At 40.6% G+C, this 14823-nt stretch overlaps 1 protein-coding gene and 1 non-coding gene across 2 annotated transcripts in view; one reads left to right on the forward strand and one right to left on the reverse strand.

Annotated features, from left to right (window-relative positions):
• The window catches only part of PHACTR1 (phosphatase and actin regulator 1), a 573363-nt gene that overhangs the window by 86210 nt on the left and 472330 nt on the right, over positions 1 to 14823 (forward strand). The window lies entirely within an intron of this gene.
• LOC120231681 lies at positions 788 to 975 on the reverse strand. The gene has a single exon (XR_005528385.1). It is a non-coding gene; the product is annotated as a U2 spliceosomal RNA (small nuclear RNA).

Genomic DNA, 14823 nt, shown 5'->3' on the forward strand with positions numbered 1-14823 from the left:
CTTCTGACCTCCAATCCCCCATTCATTCCATTTCTCCAGTGAGAAGAAACCAAGAAGAGTTGTATAAACAAAAAGCAGTGGCACAAAAAATTTCTAAACTCCTTAACCTTACCAGCTCTAGGCTGGGTGCTTATACTTTTTGTTGGTTAGAATGAGGATCAGGGGTTATAAATCCCTGGACTTAATTTTTTTTTAACCCAGGGATTGGCATTCCATATGTGCAAGAGAAAACATCTCAAAGACTAGGCATCTCACCAAAAAGCTACAAGCTGAGAACAAATAGACAACACACACAAGAGACAGACTTGAACCTTAGGCATTTCTTGCCTATTACAAACTTGCCCTAGCCTCTGGTTCAATAAATTGTCTCATGGTATGCCATTGTTCTTTACCTTGAAGTTAGCAGAGTGATTCCCTGATTTTAATATGTGTAGTTCATTAGAGAAGTCATAACAAAGAGAGAGTTAAGTGATTTAGAAAATTTTCAGTTAAGAAATTAAAAGTCAATTTGAAGAGTTCATTTTGGGAGGACCCTTTCAGTTTCCTTTTGTTTTAATTTTTTAACATGCATTCACTTTTGAGAGACAGCGAGAAAGAGAGGGAGGAGACAGAGTGCAAGCGGGGGAGGGGCAAAGAGAGGGGGAGACACAGAATCCCAAGCAGGCTCCAGGCTCCGAGCTGTCAGCACAAAACCTGACACAGGGCCCGAATCCACGAACCATGAGATCATGACCTGAGCTGAAGTTGGATGCTTAACTGACTGAGCCACCCAGGCTCCCAGACCCTTCTCAGTTTCTAAGCGGTGTATTGTCCCAATACACCTTTGAGTATAGTATTTTTAAAAATAAAGTGAAACCACCGGGAAGATAATATACAGTAATTATGCACTGGGGTTAGGGCCTTTGGCTTTTGTATTCAAGATACTAATAAGAACAGATACTACATTTGAATTTAGCCAAAAGGCTGAGGAGCAATTGATTTTTATATTCAAGATACTAAAACTAAGGAGAAATGTGACAATGTGCCTTAAGTTAATAGTTTGTTTTGGTAAAGTGATTTAGAGAAAGATTTAGAGCTTGTGAATATATGTGACAATAGTCGAGAGGGGAGATTCTACATATGAGTGGAAAGATGGGTACACATGAATCGTGGGCAAACGGTCCAATCTGGCGGTAAAGCACGATTCTGCATGTCAGTCAATGAGATGGTCAAGAGGACCACAGGACTGATGGTCTGGTCAGCACTGTGGGCACCATCTGCTTTCTTGGACCAGATGTTGGCCAGCTTCGCGTAACTGAACCACGTGTGGCTTGGGCATCCTGTTTTCATAAAGAATGTAGTAGACAAAGGACAACGAGTTCAGAAAGGGGCCACAAAAATAATTCTAAGGGTTCACTGATAAGAATGAAAATAAAGAAGAACAGAATATCCTCACTGCGTGGCTGACAGCTCTGTCAGGGCATGGATGGCAGAAGGGGGAGGAGTTAATTGCAGAGAAGGAGCTAAGAAGTCTGTAGAAGTTTAGGAAGGAAGCATTTAGCAGAACCCTGGAATTTGAAGGCTGTAAAGTATCTTGGAGATCATCTAGAGGTTTGGTTGGAATTAATGAGGTTAAATTAAGCCGGGGAAATGAGATAAAAAGCAAGAAAAACCTTCTGCAAACGAGAGTGATTTAATAATGCTTAATTGAGCAAAGTAGAAACTCTTGCTCAGTTCTTCCTTCATACCATTGGCTCCTGGAATATGATATTCTTTTGCAATATTTAAGCCAATGTCTTTAGGAATATGGATCAAGGATTAGGCCACTGACAAGTGACTAAATAAATTGTCATCAGAGCCAGTCTTCTGATATCCAGTCAGCATTTTTTTATACCATATTGATAGCCACATCTGATTGAAACTTATGGAACTTCAACATGTAATTGCTAGGTTCTGGTGTGATCATTTAACCTCACACAACCCCTTAAATTTATATATCCCTTAAATCATAGGAAATGGTGCTATATATTATACAATTAAGCTTACATAGCCAGTTAATGCCAAAAATGATGAGTCGATACTAATCCCTACCTAACCTCTTCTATTTCCAGCCTACCTCATTTATTGAGAAAAGTAAATATTTTTAAGTCCCTATTAGTTTGTAGTCCTCATTAGCAATTTATGATGGTGTAAAAGAGAAAGGAACAGCTTTAGGAACAAAAAGCTACACACAAAATTAATCATTTTTATGTTCTGGCAAGTGGAATATATAACTAGGGCAAAGGAGAAGTTGAACAAGAAGCTAATTTAAAAAAGAAAAGACGTACCTATAAGTTTCAAAAGAGAAGCAATTTTAGAGATGACTGGTCTTCTCCAAGTGATTCTAAGGAATTTGGAGAACACTGACTTCATTAAATCTAAAATGCTATCAATTATAGGATGTACCATTATTTTATCCACCACCAAAAAAGAGAAAACCAATTAAGCCATGACACAGTGCTCTCTTATCCCATCAGTTATAAGATGTATCTTGCTTTCTTCAGTGTTAAAATGTTTCTTCAAGTGTGCATAGTACAATCAATGAAATACTGCATCGTAAGCTTAAACCCATAGCAACTGAAGACGGTGCCGGCTGTCTTCCCAGTAGAAAGCCCTTGACACAAGAGGTCCTCCTCTCTATCATTTTATTCTGAAAGGAGAGATTTTATTTAATGTTTATTTTTTGAGAGAGAGACACAGAGTGTGAGTCAGGCAGGGGCAGAGAGAGACAGAATCCGAAGCAGGCTCCAGGCTCTGAGCTGTCAGCACAGAGCCCGACGTGGGGGCTGGAACTCACAGACTGTGAGATCGTGACCTGAGCCGAAGTCGGGCGCTCAACCAACTGAGCCACCAAAGTGCCCCAAGAAGAGAGATTTTTAAAGTGACCTCAAGTTTAGGGGTTCGCTCTCTTTTTTTTTTTAAGAAGAAAACTGATTTAATTCCTTCCCTGTTGTTGGATGACAAGAGTGACCACATAAAAAGTGTATGTGAAGATAGCTTGTCTATGTGGCTTTTTAGGGAGGAGGAGACACACTCTATAATGAAGTGAAGGTGAGCGTGCATGTTGAAATACCAGGCTGCCCTTTCAAAGCTTGTGTATTCAATTGTGACCTGCTACCAAGCTGCACTGTCTTATCTGTGCTCTGTTGACATGTGCTCCTATTTGGTCCCATCATCTTATCGCTTCTCTGTGTTCTTCTTTGAAAGTCTTTGTGTCAAGAGGCGCCTGGGTGGCTCAGTCGGTTGAGCGTCTGACTTTGGCTTGGGTCATGATCTCACGGTTCGTGGGTTCGAGCCCCGTGTCAGGCTCTGTGCTGACAGCTCCGAGCCTGGAGCCTGTTTCAGATTCTGTGTCTCCCTCTCTCTCTGACCCTCCCCTGCTCACGCTGTCTGTCTGTCTGTCTCTCTCTCTTTCTGTCTCTCGGAAATAAATAAAACATTAAAAAATTAAAAAAAAAAAAAGAAAGAAAGAAAGTCTGTGTCAATACTGCTACACTCGGTAACTCACAGAATTCTGGTACCTCTGAGCCAAGCAGGGAAGCTAATCAGGACCTACGTGCCGGGAACGGGGCAAGGGGCAGATTTAGATTTGTGACGTGTCTGTTCCATGTCTCCCCTTCCACCCTCACACCTGCACCACTAACCCTGTCCACCCCCCACCCTTCACAGGGTACGGGGGAAGGAGGAGGCAGATTAAGGAAGGGGAGAAGACCAGAATGCATCCTCCAGTGGGTTGGGCAAGGAAGAAGATGAAATTAAAGATCACAAAGGCTTGCCAACCACACCATTCTCAGACAGCTCCACAATAAACTAAAAGACATGCACTCTCCAGTGTAAAATGTGTTTTAATAAATAGGAAAAAGAAAATCACTGCTGTCTATCCATACTAAAACATGCTAGAAGCATTGGGAGTGTGACCATAGCATTGGGAGTGTGACCATATACGTTTCTAAATGTCGCTAAGCTGTGCTCTAATTCAGTTTCCCCACTTTGACACTGTGACATTTTGGGCCAGATGATGATTTGTTGGAGGGAGTGGGGGCTGTTCTGTGTACCATAGGATGTTTAGCGGCATCACTGGGCTTCTAGATGCCAGTAACATCCCTCCCTTTATTGTAGCAACCCAAAATCTCTCCATCACCAAGGTCTTCTGGAAGGCAAAATTGCCTCCCCACTCTCCATTTGAGAACCTCTGCTCTAATCCCTCTGTAAAGAAAAGCTACCTAGAATGGAGTTAAAATCCCAAATGGTAACAATTTATTCCTCATCTACAAAAGGCTAAAGAGGATTCCTTATTCTAGAATTGGCTTATGCCAGGCAGAGAGAGAAAAAAAGTCATCAGCATCACTTGTAAAATGTTATCTGGGATGGTCTTGTGTCTCTTAGACTTCTTTTGCTTTTTTAATTTAAAACCAAATAAATGTCCATTGAATTATATGCCAGTTGAATTATTTGATCATTCTCATATTTAGCTCAGAAAAAGCAACCTTGCATTTTATTCAGTGATCTCTAAGAGGCACTTTCAAGTGTTGACTTCTGTTTATATGTTTCTTAAAATTCCTTTGTCCCCACTTGTTGGGATGAGCACTGGGTGTTATATGGAATCCAACTTGAGAATAAATGAAGAAAGAAAAAAAGAAAGAAAAGACAGAAAAATTCCTTTGTCCCATAAATTTCCCCAGGTTCTTCCCATACATTCTGTCTTGCTTGAAATGGCTTAGAGACTGATAGCCTAAGAAATGAGAAATATCATGCATGAGTTCAATGTCTGAAAGGAAATAATTCACTGCAATCAGATTTACTTGAAAGATGATGATTGGTTCCTTTACACAATGATCTTTGCTGTATGAAATCATTCCTTATAGAAATTTTATTAAATAGTATCTTATTATTTTTGTCAAACTTATAGTAGAGATCAAGTGAGTACGTCTGCATGAAAATACATATTCCAAAAAATGACTAATAATTAATCCATAGAAATTTGTTCAGAAACTTTATTGTAATTCACATTTTTATTTACAAAATTGTTCAGTAAAAGCAATCATGATTTCCTTTCTTTTTCTTTTTTTTTCTTTTTCTTTTCTTTTTTTTTTTTTTGAGAGAGTTAGCAGAAGAGGGGCAGAGGAAGAGAGAGAATCTTAAGCAGGCTCCATGCCCAGCACGAAGGCCCACACGGAGTTCAATCCCAGAATCTGGGATCATGACCTGAGCCAAAATCAAGAGTCAGATGCTCGCTCAACTGATTGAGCCACTGAGGGACCCTGGAAATCACTATTTCAAGTGCTGTTCAGAATCTCACCTCTTTCATCTTCAACATATGTGTTGCGAAAGAATTTTCCTTTTTGGTTATATGTGGGTTGATTGGGATTGGGCTTTTTAACATTTTTTGGTAAAGTCTGGGGCAAAAATTTATCAAACTATTGTATTAGTTAAGTCAGAAAACTTTATCACAGAGACTCTGACTCATCTGTGCTTTTAAAAATATCACACTTAGAATCCATCAATTAACACATTGTAGGGAATTTATTTAACCATGCTTTTCGAGGCATCAAACACTTCAACTCCTTTCTAAAATAAATCTCTTCCTAAGTGATCTGGTTATGTGAGGACATAGCGTCTTGACTATTTCACTTTTCTAGAAGCATGAAACATGTCTGCAGCTCTGAGGTCTGGCTCCCACTCTCTCAGCCTCCCATAGTCTTCTTCAGACTCAACAGCCTCTGTGTGGTCAACATCCATTCATAACTTAGTCGCCAACTCCAGCCCCACAGTGACATGCGCAGAAAGGCACTAATGCTAATTGTCAATTTCAGTGGCCTCGTATTTGCTTCCTCACATTCTAATAGTGTCTGCCATTCTTGACTACTGTTCTGTCATGGAATTTCTGTCCTTTGGCTTCATAATGCTCTTTTCCTCTACTCTTCCAAAATCCCAATTTCCCAGGGTCCTATCCCTTTCTACCAACTGTATTTCCATGTTGTATACTCTATCCATTTTCTCTTTCTCTACTGTGTTTCTCAGGAATCCTACCCAGTCCCAGAGCTTTACTACATGCCTCCCAAACATACAGATCTGGAGTTCCCAATCTGCCTTGAAAACCTAACGGGGTCCGGGCAGCTGGATGGCTCAGTTGGTTAAGCGTCCGACTTCAGTTCAGGACATGATCTCACAGTTTGTGAGTTCGAGCCCTGCATCTGGCTCTGTGCTGACAGCCAGCTCAGAGCCTGGAGCCTGCTCCAGATTCTGCGTCTCCCTCTCTCTCTCTTACCCTCCCCCACTTGTGCTCTGTCTCTCTGTGTCCCTCAAAAATAAATAAATGTCAAAAAATTAAAAAAAAAAAACCTAACAGGGTCTCGATTCTCAACAGCTGTACACCGAGGCCCACCACCCTCTCACTTGCAAATGCGCCTGAGAACTTGTTAGGAATGCAGATTCGGGCCAGCCTCAGACCTGCTGAATGAGAAATTCTAAAGGGAGGGCCCAGAAATCTGTGTTTCAGTAAGCCCTCCAGGCAATTCTGATGCATGCTAACGTTCGCAAACATGAAATGCTTTTCCTGTGCTTTCTGCTAAAATTTTCTCCATCTTTTGAAACATTGCTTAGATATGAAGTCTCTGCTCTGCTCCTACATTTATCTCTGTGCCTTTATCATGTCACTTCCAAAGTCCTTCCTTGTTTTTCAGTTATATGCACCTGTTGGATCGCCTCCTCCTAGATGTTAAGCTCAAGAATAGGGACCCTGTGTGTGTGTGTGTGTGTGTGTGTGTGTGTGTGTGTGTGTGTTCTGCTTTGTTTTAAGCCTCATCTTTGTATTTGGTCATTTGCTTTATATTTTTATAAGAATTAAAAGCAATAAATAAAACTTTCCCAATTTGTGAATGATGTAATTCATAGGATCTGGAAGGTTATCAGAAGCAATGAAATAGCGCTTAAAATTTGGGAGAGTAGCTTTAATCTTTTAATAAAATAAATCCCCTCTTTATTCTCACATGCCTATTCAATTAGGAAGGGCCCATCTGATACTATGGTATTAACTTCAGAACATTCTGACTGTCTGATCTCTGGGAAAAAAATTTAACACCCAATAACATCACAGGGCCAGAGTTATGTTTTCGGAATGTGCCTTGTTTCACTCGAAGCCCATGGCACTATTGTAGTTAGCACAGTCATTTTATCCAAAGAGGTGTCTAGAAGCAAAGAAGAAAGTTTTCCCAGACGGGTAGGAAATTTAAGTTTGAAAACCAATGTGTGTGTCTAAATCGACCCAACTGTCCTGCATCTGTGATTTGAACTCTTACTACTCCATTTTGTACTGTTAAGATTTATTGATTCATTTGAATGGTCATAATACAAAACTAAGTCACTATGACCATGCGTGTATGTTTAATATAAAGTATTTTTTACGAGCCCAGTTTTCTTAGGTAGGAAGCAGCCTGGGAGGAGGGGTGCAGGGCAGAGAAATGGAAGCCAGAAAGAACCGGGGTGGGGGGGGTTGTTTGTTTCACACATGTGGTGGTAAGCAATCTGCAGTCTCCTATGTAGCCATGAACTGCTGAAAACCTTGCTGCAATTTGTTTCTTTGTTTGACACTGGGTAGGCAATTAAAGTAGTGACTAATTCACGCTGCTAATGATTGACCTAAGAGACTTCACAGTAATGATTTCTAAATTAGAAAACTCATAGTGCGTCCACTCTATACCCAGCATGTAAAAAATGGCACTTTAGCTCTTAAACCCTCCCAGAAGGGACCCACCATGGCCCCCTCTGACAAACGAAGACGCCTGTGCTGGGAGAGGCTGAGAGTTGCCCATGGGCTCCAGGCTGCATGGATGCAACTCACCCAGAACTGAGCCTGAACAACTGCTGGGGACCCCTTGAAAGATGAACATCAGTGGTGCTCAGCCTTTGGGTGCCTGAAGTCCTTTTGAATTCTAGATGGTTTGGCAGTGCATTTAAGGAAATCCAGAGATATGGAACGACTCAAGTCAATACTAACCATGGTGTAAAGCCTTCCCCAGTGAGCAGTGACTGCGTGTCCATGCAAGTATCCTCAGCTCTTTTGTTTCTACTTACTCCCCTCTATGTCTGGTGGACAGTGAGCAGAGCCGTGCGTGTCTCTCGCTGCCATTATAGATCCAGGAGGCTAGCCTCGGCACTCCAGTGAGGGCCCTTTTCGTTGCTGTAGCTGGACATCAACTACACATGCCACCTCTGTACTTTGTGACATGGCCTCTCAACTCAAAACCCCATCTGACAGTCATTGTGGTATATTCAGTTATAACAAGAATAAGCCTTACACATTGCTAACATTTTGGCAACATGTGTGACAGGACTACAATACACAGAGAACTCCTGGAAGATATCATGGCAGCATCTATTGCATGATTACGTAATGGAATATAAAGGCTTGGTCTGCCCATATAACAGAAATGTGAACAGGAAATTTTAAATGATCCTAATTGGATTTTTTAAAGTCTTTTAAAAATTATGACTTCCGCCATTCATAGCATGCTTTAATACTAGAAATTATCCTTTATAGGGTATTATTTCATCGAACAATGCATTTTTTTATGAATCAGATCTCCATGATACATTTTCGCTAGTAATAGCTATAAATCCAGTCTTTAGGATGATTAAGCTACTTACGACCCCTCAAAATCCCTGGGAAAAAATGACTGTCCTTAAAAAACATAGCCAGTAGCATATATATTTTCAGAATTGTGAATTTGTTTGCATGATAACTGCAATTACAAATCTGGAGTTTTTAATCTAGCAATCAGATGACAAGATGAGCAATTACCATTCCATGCTTAACTATTTTTACGATGGCTTTTTTCCCCAAAGCAGCTGTTGTGGTTAAAAACACAAAAATTCTTATTTTTTATTCTCATGCAACAGTATTTTGGCAAACAAATCTCTGTTGCCCAAAACATGAAGAGTCTGATTCTGAAAGATGATGTAACACATGTGTGCTTTCATAGATTTTCCAGTGCTTCATTACCTCATGGATATGGACTTTTTCTTTCCTCCCTTCCTTCTTTCCTCCCTCCCTCCCTCCCTCCTTCTTACCCTCTTTCCTTTCTTACCTCACACAATGCTTAATACAGAATGGATACCCAATGAGTAGTTCATGAATGGATGAGTGAATGAATATTTGGATTATTTGCCTGTATCTTTCTAAAAGTGATGTGTGTGTGTGTGTGTGTGTGTGTGAGAGAGAGAGAGAGAGAGAGAGAGAGAGAGAGCACGCGCGACTGGAAAAGAAAACCCAAAATATTTATTGATGCTATTTTCCTTTCTTCCCCAACCAGCTGATGACATTAAAGAGGTAGATTATGTTCTCTGGAGAATTTCAGACAAGAGATACAAGGGTGTGTTAGAGACTTTGAGTCCCTGTGTTAATCATTGTGCCAATTCAACAAAATACAAGGGAATGAGATAAATAGGGTGAATAGTAAATAGATAAATGCCACTTATCAGTGCTGATATCAGGTAGTTTTGTTTTCCAGCAGACAATTTTGATTAGAATATATATGTCAAATTCTTACACAGAGCAGGCAGGAACTCTGAGCAAAAACCTCATACCAGCCCAGTCTTCTTTGTGAATCCATCTAAAATTATGCATCCTTTATAAAGCCTTCACTATTAATCATGGACATAGGTTATTGTATCCCTTGCCCCTCTGTCTTACGCTTGCATCTATCTTAATATTTGTTACGTTGACCCCCCCCCCCCAATATTTATTTGGATGTTTTCCCAATAGCCTTGTTCTAGCTTCAATGGGTGAGATCATGCTTTAGTAATCTTTGTACATACTCTGTCTGGCAAAATGTTGGTGCCCAGTGAAATTTGTTGAGTTTGATTGAGGGAAGGTAAATGTATGACATACGCATACTGCAGCTGCTATTACTCTAAGCAGACTTAGAGTTTACAAGTATGATCTTCAGAGATTGAATTTTCCATTCCGGCTGGAGGACTGTTTCCATACATTTAATATGTTTGGTTTTAATTTATACACACGGTCATTCTGGAAACAGGAATTAAAGTGTAGAACTCTGGTGTTCCTATTTCTAGGAACTTATTTTCTCTGAGACATCTCCAAGTAGAGCTTAGTAGCAAGTCCTGACCCATCTAATGAGTGAAGATATTCATGACAAGCAGGTAACTTCCCCATTATACCTTTGTGTGCAAAAAACAGTATTGTGTCACCCACGTAGTTCCAAATATGACATGAACGTGATTCGCTATAGTCACATGTGCAGAAATTGGTTTTTTGAGAGCAATTAATAACCTATACAACAGAATTCTTCATCAATCTTTTAAATGTTAACACTAGTATTCAGTCCTTGGGTAGATTTAAAATTATACTTTCAAATTTTAAAAGTTGGTGGAAAATAAAACTATAACATTGCAGGCCATCAATACCCATCAAAAGCAATTGCATTTAATTTGTTTCAGCAATTCTGTCATAAAATTTATCCTGATATAGTAATCACGTAGGTACCAAAAGATGTAGCTCTAAAAATTTCATGAAACTAGGGTTATCAAAATAGAAAAAATTAGAGGCCACCATGATGTACAAGAATAGTGGTTAAGCTGCCAAAAACTGGTAAAATAGAATACAAGGAAGGTATTTTGAAATACACAGAAATATCTTCATGAGTTAGTATCAAAATTAGAACATCAGGTTGCAAAACTACATGAGCACAACCCTTTTTTGAAGAACAATACCTAGCTGGGAAAAAGAGAGAGAATATCTACCAATATGGCTGCCACATCTTTAGGTAAAAGAATGGGAATGATTCCTACTGTCTTATTTGTAGCTATACATATTTTCTAACTTTCTGCAGTGAACGCAGATTGCTTTAGCAATAAGGAAAATAACTCTGGAAAACAGTATGGAGACTTTTCAAAAAATTAAAAATAGAACTACCCTACAACCCAGCAATTGCACTGCTAGGTATTTACCCAAAGGATACCAAAGTGCTGACTAGAAAGGGACACATGCACCCCAATGTTTATAGCAGCGCTATCCACAATAGCCAAAGTATGGAAGGAGCCCAAATGTCCATCGAGAGATGAATGGATAAAGAAGACATAGTGTATATATACAATGGAGTATTACTCAGCGATCAAAAAGAATGAAATCTTGCCATTTGCAACAACATGGATGGAACTAGACTGCATTATGCTAAGTGACATAAGTTAGTCAGAGGAAGATACATACCATATGATTTCACTTAAATGCGGAATTTAAGAAACAAAAGAGATGAACAGGGAAGGGAAAGAAAAGTAAGATAAAAACAGAAAGGGAGGCAAACCAGAAGAGACTCTCAAATACAGAGAACAAACTGTGAGTTGCTGGCAGGGAGGTGGGTGGGGGGATGGGCTAGATGGGCTGTAGGCATTCCAGAAGGCACTTGCTGGGATGAGCACTGGGTGTTATATGGAAGTGATGAATTACTAAATTCTACTCCTGAAATACATACATACATACATACATACATACATACATACATACATACATACCTAGGAAAAGAAAAAATAAATTTAAAAAATCCTGGGACAAAAAGATAAAGAAGAAAAAAGAGAAAAAAAAAACTATCATTGATATTTACACAGAGTCCTTCCCATGGCATTGAAAAAAGCAAACCCCCTAGGGCAGGAATAGCAGGTACCCCACACCCAGGGTGGTGACCCCCCTCACCAATCTGAGCCCTTTGCCCTGGGCCACCTTGACGGAACCCCAGTTTTTCTCAGCACAGTGCTCCAAATTATCCTTCATCCAAGCTGGTATGAGAAATACAACCTGTTTGCCAACTCTACTCTGTCAAAACAAAACAAACAAAACACAGTAAAACTGTCTCCCCCAGAGCTGAAATTCTCTTGTTGCATTCCATGGTTTTCTATAATAGTGTTTTAAAAAATGTTGTATTTATTTAGCTTGAGAGAGAGAAAGAAATGACTTGATTATTCTTCCAACTTCTGGTTAGAACAATAAATATATTTTAAGATCATTCATGTCTTCTTGGTGTTAAAGTCCAGGGCCTCACCCTTGTAAGGAAAGTGGTCTAGGACCCTAATACTAGAAAATGGAAATACAGAATAAATGAGCTGAATTTACTTAACACCTGGATCTAAACAGCCCACCTCCTTTGCCTGGCTACTCATCTCTGCCCATCAAAGAGTCCCTTCTTTGATGCAGCACATTCAGTTTCAGTGGGTATGGAACAGAAGTAACCAGGTGAAATCTATCTGGATTAAAAACAAAATTATTTCCTCAGATTATTTCTCTCTTCATAAGGTACACTCATTTCAAAATCTGGGTATTTTTAAACTTGTTTTCTTCTTACTGGTAATTAATTTAAAAGGGGGTAGGGCAGGGGCGCCTGGGTGGCTCAGTCAGTTAAGCTTCCGACTTCGGCTCAGGTCATGATTTTGTGGTTCGTGAGTTCGAGCCCCGCAATGGAGTCTGTGCTGACAGCTCAGAGCCTGGAGCCTGCTTCGGATTCTTATGCCTCCCTCTCTCTCTGCCCCTCCCCTGATCATGCTCTGTCTCTCTCTCAAAAATAAATAAACATTTTAAAAAATTTTTTAAAAAGGGTGGAAGGCAAAAGTGCTCCCTATTTTATGACAGTTTAGTATTGTCTTTCCATCTCCTTTTCTCTCCAAAATAATTCATCTTCCTCTTCCTGAAGATGATACTTCTTTCTGAATCCCAGTCACTTATAAAAATGTTCTCATTGAATTTCACCTGAGATCTGTGTGAAGCTCCTTCAGGTTCCAAGAAATGGAGATGCACTTCTTGGGTTCTCTCTGTACATGATGTTTCTCGTAAAACTCCCTGAGAGATATTAGCAGCTGCAGAACCGGAAGGCTGCTTCCCTCTGTCAGGAGGTGACAGTGGCTTGCGTTCCAAACATCTTGTTTGTAAGTGACCCAATAGCAACCACCTTACTCATACTTTAGTGTTCTGGACTCCACTTCTGTCATTAAGTGTCTTCCTCCTCGACCACCAACTACTTCCTCGTTGCTTTCTTCCCGTCATGGCTTCTGCATACTTCCTTCTCTCTGTGCTTTGTTCCTGTTCTATTCTACTCTATGTCGCCTCTCTCTGTGTGTCTCATTCAAACTCCTCAAGAAAGAGCGTGGCTGGCCATCCAGTCATCCCCTAGCACCAGGCGGAGAACCCCCAGGAGGCAGCCGGCTTTTTAGGCTGCTGCCCAGACTATATGTTTTTTTTTTTTTTTTTTTTTTTTTACTTCTAGGAGAGAGAGAGAGAGAGAGAGAGACAGCGTGAGCAGGGGAGGGTCAGAGAGAGAGGGAGTCACAGACTGAAACAGGCTCCAGGCTCTGAGCTGGCAGTCAGCACAGAGCCCGACGTGGGGCCCGAACCCGCGAACCGCGAGATCATGACCTAAGCGAAAGTCGGACGCTTAACCGACTAAGCCACCCAGGCGCCCCTGCTGCCCAGACTATAAATGGCTGCCTTTGTGTTGGCTGGACAACCTCCTTCCTATCAGGTGTTTCTCTGCCCAAGAAATACCTCAGAAAAAGTGATAGATTCAGTAAGTTCTTATTCCGTGACATATTCTGAGACACCGATTTCCTAGATTATTCTGTGAACTATAAGGTGACGTGGCATTTAGCATAATACAAAGAGTTCTCATTGTTTGATTGTCAATCAGAGATTACATACAGGGGCTTCAGAAATCATAGGAGGAAGGAAGTGTAACAGTTTGAGAAAATGGTGAAAAATGTAGGTGATTACAAAACTGTTCATGTAATTCTTCAAAATAAATGCAAGACAAGATCTGGCCCTGAGTTTCTTTATATTTTTTAAATTGTTTTTAATGTTTATTTTTTAGAGATAGAGAGAGAGAGGAGAGAGAGACAGACAGAGCACAAGCTGGGGAGGGGCAGAGAGAGAGGGAGACACAGAATCTGAAACTGGCTCCAGGCTCTGAGCTGTCAGCGTAGAGCCCGACACGGAGCTCAAATCCATGAACCATGAGCTCAAGACTTGATCCAAAGTCAGGTGCCTAACTGGCTGAGCCACCCAGGTGCCCCTAGTTTCTTTAAAACCATTATATGAACTGCAACCTTGATTACATAAGGCTATACTAGAGAGTATGGTTTCATTACTGAAAAAAATTGATAGGTTTTAACAACGTGACTTGTTTAATGTTTACATTTGTTTTATAAGAAGCGCTCTCTATCTTGACGCGGGCGGTGGTTACAAGTGTACATACAGATGGAAAAAAAGTCATTGAGCTGGACGCTTAAGGTTAGTGACCTTGATGCATTTTATTTTATGTTTGCTACCCCTCAATTCAAAGGACATTGCGTGATTTCTTTCTTCCTTCCCATCCCTATCTCAGCCAAATCTTCTCCAGCTTGAAGCTCTAGCCTGACTATGCTCTACACCACACTCTCCTCTCTTCCTGTTGCTCTACCCCATGTCCGCCACCTCTTCTGAAGCAGATCTGCTCAGCCTCCGTCTTCATCAGGTGCCCTTATTTAAGTAACTCCTGTGACTGTTTCTGACTGCCTACTTAGCAATACGCTTCCTGGAGGAAGCCGCCATCCTTTATTTTGCCTTCATATCTCCTTGGCAACCAGCACAGGACTTAGCTCATAGCAGGATTCCGTTAAGGACATGACTTCAGGAAGAGCAGAACTTCCAGGAACCTCAGACATTTATGGCCCTTTATTTTTTCCTGGAGGAGCGAGCTAATATACAGGGTGCATGTAGGGAAAGACAAACAGGCACTCATTCTTTGCTGTTAATAAAAACGTTATCAT

The sequence above is a fragment of the Hyaena hyaena genome, unplaced genomic scaffold, assembly GCF_003009895.1.
Source record: "Hyaena hyaena isolate Hyena2069 unplaced genomic scaffold, ASM300989v1 scaffold_60, whole genome shotgun sequence".
NCBI lineage: Eukaryota > Metazoa > Chordata > Mammalia > Carnivora > Hyaenidae > Hyaena > Hyaena hyaena.